Source organism: Triticum aestivum, chromosome 5B (assembly GCF_018294505.1).
Source record: "Triticum aestivum cultivar Chinese Spring chromosome 5B, IWGSC CS RefSeq v2.1, whole genome shotgun sequence".
Lineage (NCBI taxonomy): Eukaryota > Viridiplantae > Streptophyta > Magnoliopsida > Poales > Poaceae > Triticum > Triticum aestivum.
In genome coordinates, this window is record NC_057807.1 from 493025376 (window position 1) to 493034004 (window position 8629).

Here is an 8629-nt window from a genome sequence, read left to right on the forward strand (position 1 = left end):
TATCAACTCTGCATCTTTTGGTTTCAACACTATGAATATGTGTATCACTACTATCGAGATTCAATAAAAATAGACCACTCTTCAAGGGTGCATGACCATAAAAGATATTACTCATATAAATAGAACAACCATTATTCTCTGATTTAAATGAATAACCGTCTCGCATCAAACAAGATCCAGATATAATGTTCATGCTCAACGCTGGCACCAAATAACAATTATTTAGGTCTAAAACTAATCCCGATGGTAGATGTAGAGGTAGCGTGCCGACCGCGATCACATCGACTTTGGAACCATTTCCCACGCGCATCATCACCTCGTCCTTAGCCAATCTTCGCTTAATTCGTAGTCCCTGTTTCGAGTTGCAAATATTAGCAACAGAACCAGTATCAAATACCCAGGTGCTACTGCGAGCATTAGTAAGGTACACATCAATAACATGTATATCACATATACCTTTGTTCACTTTGCCATCCTTCTTATCCGCCAAATACTTGGGGCAGTTCCGCTTCCAGTGTCCAGTCTGCTTGCAGTAGAAGCACTCAGTTTCAGGCTTAGGTCCAGACTTGGGTTTCTTATCTTGAGCAGCAACTTGCTTGCTGTTCTTTTTAAAGTTCCCCTTCTTCTTCCCTTTGCCCTTTTTCTTGAAACTGGTGGTCTTGTTAACCATCAACACTTGATGCTCCTTTTTGATTTCTACCTCCGCAGCTTTTAGCATGCGAAGAGCTCGGGAATAGTTTTGTTCATCCCTTGCATATTATAGTTCATCATGAAGCTCTTGTAGCTTGGTGGCAGTGATTGGAGAATTCTGTCAATGACACTATCATCAGGAAGATTAACTCCCAGTTGAATCAAGTGATTATTATACCCAGACATTTTGAGTATGTGTTCACTGACAGAACTATTCTCCTCCATCTTGCAGCTATAGAACTTATTGGAGACTTCATATCTCTCAATTCGGGCATTTGCTTGAAATATTAACTTCAACTCCTAAAACATCTCATATGCTCCATGACGTTCAAAACGTCGTTGAAGACCCGGTTCTAAGCCGTAAAGCATGGCACACTGAACTATCGAGTAGTCATCAGCTTTGCTCTGCCAGACGTTCTTAACGTCGTCAGTTGCATCAGCAGCAGGCCTGGCACCCAGCGGTGCTTCCAGGACGTAACTTTTCTGTGCAGCAATGAGGATAATCCTCAGGTTACGGACCCAGTCCGTGTAATTGCTACCATCATCTTTCAACTTTGCTTTCTCAAGGAACACATTAAAATTTAACGGAACAACAGCACGAGCCATCTATCTACAAACAAACATAGACAAGCAAAATACTATCAGGTACTAAGTTCATGATAAATTTAAGTTCAATTAATCATATTACTTAAGAACTCCCACTTAGACATACATCTCTCTAGTCATCTAAGTGATCACGTGATCCAAATCAACCAAACCATGTCCGATCATCACGTGAGATGGAGTAGTTTCAATGGTGAACATCACTATGTTGATCATATCTACTATATGATTCATGTTCGACCTTTCGGTCTCCGTGTTCCGAGGCCATATCTGTATATGCTAGGCTCGTCAAGTATGACCTGAGTATTCCGCGTGTGCAACTGTTTTGCACCCGTTGTATTTGAACGTAGAGCCTATCACACCCGATCATCACGTGGTGTCTCAGCACGAAGAACTTTCGCAACGGTGCATACTCAGGGAGAACACTTCTTGATTATTAAGTGAGAGATCATCTTAAAATGCTACCGTCAATCAAAGCAAGATAAGATGCATAAAGGATAAACATCACATGCAATCAATATAAGTGATATGATATGGCCATCATCATCTTGTGCTTGTGATCTCCATCTTCGAAGCACCGTCATGATCACCATCGTCACCGGCGCGACACCTTGATCTCCATCGTAGCATCGTTGTCGTTACGCCATCTATTGCTTCTACAACTATCGCTACCGCTTAGTGATAAAGTAAAGCAATTACAGGGCATTTGCATTTCATACAATAAAGCGACAACCATATGGCTCCTGCCAGTTGCCGATAACTTCGGTTACAAAACATGATCATCTCATACAATAAAATATAGCATCACGTCTTGACCATATCACATCACAACATGCCCTGCAAAAACAAGTTAGACGTCCTCTACTTTGTTGTTGCAATTTTTACGTGGCTGCTACGGGCTTAGCAAGAACCGTTCTTACCTACGCATCAAAACCACAACGATAGTTTGTCAAGTTGGTGCTGTTTTAACCTTCGCAAGGATCGGGCGTAGCCACACTCGGTTCAACTAAAGTGAGAGAGACAGACACCCGCCGGTCACCTTTAAGCAACGAGTGCTCGTAGTGGTGAAACCAGTCTCGCGTAAGCGTACGCGTAATGTCGGTCCGGGCCGCTTCATCTCACAATGCCGCTGAACCAAAGTATGACATGCTGGTAAGCAGTATGACTTATATCGCCCACAACTCACTTGTGTTCTACTCGTGCATATAACATCAACGCATAAAACCTAGGCTCAGATGCCACTGTTGGGGAACGTAGTAATTTCAAAAAATTTCCTACGTACACGCAAGATCATGGTGATGGCATAGCAACGAGAGGGGAGAGTGTCCATCCACGTACCCTCGTAGACCATAAGCGGAAGCGTAATGACAACGCGGTTGATGTAGTCGTACGTCTTCACGATCCGACCGATCCAAGCACCGAACGTACGGCACCTTCGAGTTCAGCACACGTTCAGCTCGATGACGATCCCCGAGCTCCGATCCAGTAAAGCTTCAGGGATGAGTTCCGTAAGCACGACGGCGTGGTGACGATGATGATGCTCTACCGGCGCAGGGCTTCGCCTAAACTCCGCGACGATATGACCGAGGTGGAATATGGTGGAGGGGGGCACCGCACACGGCTAAGGAACGATCCGTAGATCAACTTGTGTGTTATGGGGTGCCCCCCTGCCCCCGTATATAAAGGAGGGAGGGGGAGGTGCGGCCGGCCCCTTTGGGGTGCGCCTGGAGGAGTCCTACTCCCACCGGGAGTAGGACTCCCCCCTCTTGCCTTGGTGGAGAAGGAAAGGGGGGAGGGGAAAGAGGAAAGGGGGGCGCCGCCCCCCCCCCTTCCTTGTCCTATTCGGACTAGGGGGGGAGGGGGCGCGCGGCCTGCCCTGGCCGGCCCTCCTCTTCTCCCTCATGGCCCACTAAGGCCCATTAACCCCCGGGAGGGTTCCGGTAACCCCCCGGTGTTCCGGTAAAATCCTGATTTCACCCGGAACCTTTCCGATGTCCAAACATAGGCTTCCAATATATCAATCTTTATGTCTCGACCATTTCGAGACTCCTCGTCATGTCCGTGATCACATCCGGGACTCCGAACAAACTTCGGTACATCAAAACTTATAAACTCATAATAAAACTATCATCGTAACGTTAAGCGTGCGGACCCTATGGGTTCGAGAACTATGTAGACATGTCCTAGAACCATTCTCAGTCAATAACCAATAGCGGGACCTGGATGCCCATATTGGTTCCTACATATTCTACGAAGATCTTTATCGGTCAAACCGCATAACAATATACGTTGTTCCCTTTGTCACCGGTATGTTACTTGCCCGAGATTTGATCGTCGGTATCCAATACCTAGTTCAATCTCGTTACCGGTAAGTCTCTTTACTCGTTCCGTAATGCATCATCCCGTAACCAACTCATTTGGTCACATTGCTTGCAAGGCTTATAATGATGTGCATTACCGAGAGGGCCCAGAGATACCTCTCCGACAATCGGAGTGACAAAACCTAATCTCGAAATACACCAACTCAACATGTACCTTCGGAGACACCTGTAGTACTCCTTTATAAACACCCAGTTACATTGTGATGTTTGGTAGTACCCAAAGTGTTCCTCCGGTAAACGGGAGTTGCATATTTCTCATAGTTACAGGAACCTGTATAAGTCATGAAGAAAGCAATAGCAGTATACTAAACGATCAAGTGCTAGGCTAACGGAATGGGTCATGTCAATCACATCATTCTTCTAATGATGTGATCCCATTAATCAAATGACAACACATGTCTATGGTTAGGAAACATAACCATCTTTGATTAATGAGCTAGTCAAGTAGAGGCATACTAGTGACTATATGTTTGTCTATGTATTCACACATGTATCATGTTTCCGGTTAATACAATTCTAGCATGAATAATAAAAATTTATCATGATATGAGGAAATAAATAATAACTTTATTATTGCCTCTAGGGCATATTTCCTTCAAAGAAATCCCATCATTTCCTTCCCTACCGATTGTTATCCCCCCTTTTTAGGGATCTTGATCTTATCCCTTCGGGATATGATCTTATTCCTTCTAAGGGGGGATCTTGGTGCACCTTGACCAGGGGTGTGGGGCCTTGCCCCCACTACCCACGTTCATGTGGGTCCCCCATGCTGGTGGGCCCCACTCCAGAACCTTCTAGAACCTTCCCCGTACAATATCGAAAAATCCCGAACATTTTCCGGTGGCCAAAATAGGACTTCCCATATATAAATCTTTACCTCCGGACCATTCCGGAACTCCTTGTGACGTCCAGGATCTCATCCGGGACTCCGAACAACATTCGGTAACCACATACAAACTTCCTTTATAACCCTAGCGTCATCGAACCTTAAGTGTGTAGACCCTATGGGTTCGGGAGACACGTAGACATGACCGAGACGTTCTCCGGTCAATAACCAACAGTGGGATCTGGATACCCATGTTGGCTCCCACATGTTCCACGATGATCTCATCGGATGAACCACGATGTCGAGGATTCAATCAATCCCGTATTCAATTCCCTTTGGCTAGCGGTATAATACTTGCCCGAGATTCGATCATCGGTATGTCGATACCTTGTTCAATCTTGTTACCGGCAAGTCTCTTTACTCGTTCCGTAACATATCATCCCGTGATCAACCCCTTGGTCACATTGTGCACATTATGATGATGTCCTACCGAGTGGGCCCAGAGATACCTCTCCGTTTACACGGAGTGACAAATCCCAGTCTCGATTCGTGCCAACCCAACAGACACTTTCGGAGATACTTGTAGTGCACCTTTATAGCCACCCAGTTACGTTGTGACGTTTGGTACACCCAAAGCATTCCTACAGTATCCGGGAGTTGCACAATCTCATGGTCTAAGGAAATGATACTTGACATTAGAAAAGCTTTAGCATACGAACTACGATCTTTGTGCTAGGCTTAGGATTGGGTCTTGTCCATCACATCATTCTCCTAATGATGTGATCCTGTTATCAACGACATCCAATGTCCATGGCCAGGAAACCGTAACCATCTATTGATCAACGAGCTAGTCAACTAGAGGCTTACTAGGGACATGGTGTTGTCTATGTACCCACACATGTATCTGAGTTTCCTATCAATACAATTATAGCATGGATAATAAACGATTATCATGAACAAGGAAATATAATGATAACTAATTTATTATTGCCTCTAGGGCATATTACCAACACTATGGACAAACCCTTGGTCATCACAAACTCTCCTTGAAACCAACAAATGGACTCCAAGAAAAGCCTATGGACAAACCCTTCAAATATAACTCAAGGCAACCATTAGTCCATAGAGATTGTCATCAATTACCAAAACCACACATGGGGGCACCACATGTCCTTTCACACGCGTCCACGCTGACAAGGCATGCAGCGCCAAGCTGACTACCTAGCCGCTGCGCAGAAGAGAAAATATAAAGACAAAAAGAAAAAGGGAAAGGAACATGAGAAAACCAAAGAGAAAAGCGAAAAAATGGGCGACCCGTCTCACACATTTTCTTGGCAAAAAGGGCATGCGGGAGACTAGGGTGTGTGTTTCGTTATTTTCCACCCCACAGGAGGTCCCTTGCCATATTTCCTATTCCTCGCTCGTTGCGTCGAACTATCAAAGCAATGCACAGGCGAACCACATGAACAAATTTCGACAGATCAATTGAAGTATAAGTTTTGGTCCTACTACTGAACACAATGACCGCCCTATCCAACCATACTCAAGTCTCTGTTGAACATTGGAGGAGTGTGATCCGAGAGCAATGCAATCGATGGTCCGATTGTATTGATCTAGTGAATAATTTTCCACCGAGTGGGGTGCCAATCATGGAGTATGGTCCAGTCATCCAAGAGCTATACAAGCAACACAACAAAGAGGGTGGCAACAAGGCCTTCACATTGCACCATTACTACAAAGGAACTAGTTGGCAATCAAAAGTGGATCCAAAGGAACTTCAAAACCACAACAAAGATGTCACAGATTAGCATATCCATTGGAGCCGATGACGAGGAGGATGAAAATTCTAGTAAAAGACTAGATGGTATAAAGATTACAAAAGGCCGATGACGGGAATGTTTGTGTAACGATTGAGACCAAGAAAGATTTAACACTTACGCAAAGAAGATAAGGCGGCGAGATAGAATAAAGTCAAGTTCATGAGGATTAGAAGTGAAGGACAAAGTTGGCGGCTCAAGCAAATATGGTGGAAGAAGAGTAGCGTAGGCTTTCACTTGAGGAGGAGATGCTCGCAAAAGAGAACAAGGTCGACGAGTATACTATCATTTTCACGGACCCGGGCAAGATGAATGCCATGGCAAGGAAGTATTGGGAGCTCACTCATGTGGAGATCTTGTTCCAAAAGGAGGTTGGCCGATGTGGTGGTGGTGGTGATGGTGGTGTCCGTGGGGGAGATGGTGGTGGTTGTGAAGGAGATGGTGGTGGCAGCTGGGTGATGGTGGTTTCTTTGGTTGTGATGATGAGCACGAAAGTTCTTCAATTCATGTATGCATTTGGCAAGGCTTGGTCCATAAAACAAGATTTGGCATTTTTTGAGTTTCTGGATCAAACTGGATCGATGCGGTGGCTTTTGGATAAGTTATATGCATGTTTTAGTTTGAATTGTTCGACTGGATTAGCTTTATGTATGTTATGGTTGATTTCTTGCGTATGTTGAATTTGAGTCATTCAAATGATTGACGAAATACCATCAATTTCTTGAAATGTATGTGCCAAAGGGATAAAGGAATTAGTCAACAAATGTTTAGGGAGTTAAATATGGGGATTCAGTTAGGTTTGGCCACTATTTAACTCCTCAAAGTTTAGAGAGTTAAGTTGGAGGATGATTTAAGGAGTTAAAGTATAGGGGATCAGCAAGAGATGCTGTAAGGATTGGCTTGGCTTGAAAGTCTTGATACATCTCTTTGGGTGGCAAAGCCTTCCATCGAGCAACATTGGATCGACATGTCAAGCGATAATAAACCAAAATGAAGTGACATGCCTTCTATCACCAATCTTATTTGTTGGATCATTTCAAATGAGAGAAATTCACAGATGATCAATAGCTAGCCTGCGCAGCATACCCCTCTACTCCACATCATCAAGAACTTTTTTAACTCTTGTGAAACTGTGATTATTTCCAAGAAATAGTCATCTTACAAGTCATGGCATTCTTAATGCCAAGGTTTTAGTATTTAAATACCTGCTCTCCACATCTTTATTTTCTAATCGACAAATGTTTCCTTTGACGATACTTCTCGGTTTAATTTTGTTGCTCTTCACGTGATATTCATACATTACGATGGTATTTTGTTCCCATGAGTGTGATTTTAAAATTATTTTGCATTGAAGAATAGCCTAAGAGTCCCTGCAAAAAAAAAATTCATAGCCTAAGAGGTTTTTACATCACCCTTTCATTGCATCAAATTAAATAATAACAGTATTAGGTCAATAAGATCAATCATTTCATTCATTATCTTGACGACTTCGGCGCAAATAGGGTTGAACATCACATGGTTACACCTGCTTGAGTGGCAAAGAATATACCGTGTCTATTAGTTCATGGGCTTAGCCTTATGCAATTTTGGTGCTTGTTTGCCGTGGCGATGTAGTTGACCTTGGTTTTCCAGGCTATAGCGCCCAATGCCATGGTCATGTTATCAAGGTTTTAAATGCATGGACGTTCACCTTCACCATGTTGCCAGGTGGAAGATCCCATTCATCTCATTTTGATCTAGAGCGGTGTTGGGTGCCTTCTCATAGTTCACATCAGGCTGATCTAGACAGTTTTCAAACATTTCAACATCGACATGTTAGCGTCATTCCCACTGAATGAACTACAAATCAAGGCTACCTGAAGTTTCGTAGACAACCCCTGCAACCATCATATGATTATGACTCTCTGCGGCTCAGTCTCTTCGAGGTGTTCATAGGGATAGGGTCTCCGTGCGTGTTCATAGAGCTGAGTGTATGCGCGTATATATAAACGCCTAGACCTGTACCATGTTCTAAAAAAAAGAATATGATTCTATCTATCTCTCTATGACCCTCTTCTAGCTCTTTTTTTCCTTTGTTAGAATTGTAGCTCTGCTATGTGGACCGTGGAAGACTAGTTACCTGAATCAGGCCAGGAAATGGTCCACGAAAGCCCAACCAAAGCCATCTCCCACCCGACCTGTTGCGCCGGCCGCCGGGAGGAGGAGAGACACGCCGCCGTCTCGCCTCTTTCCCCTCGCAAACCATAGCCCCAGCGATCAAGAGTCGGAGGTGGAAGAGGAAGATGTCGAAGTCGTGCAAGGGGCTAGCCATG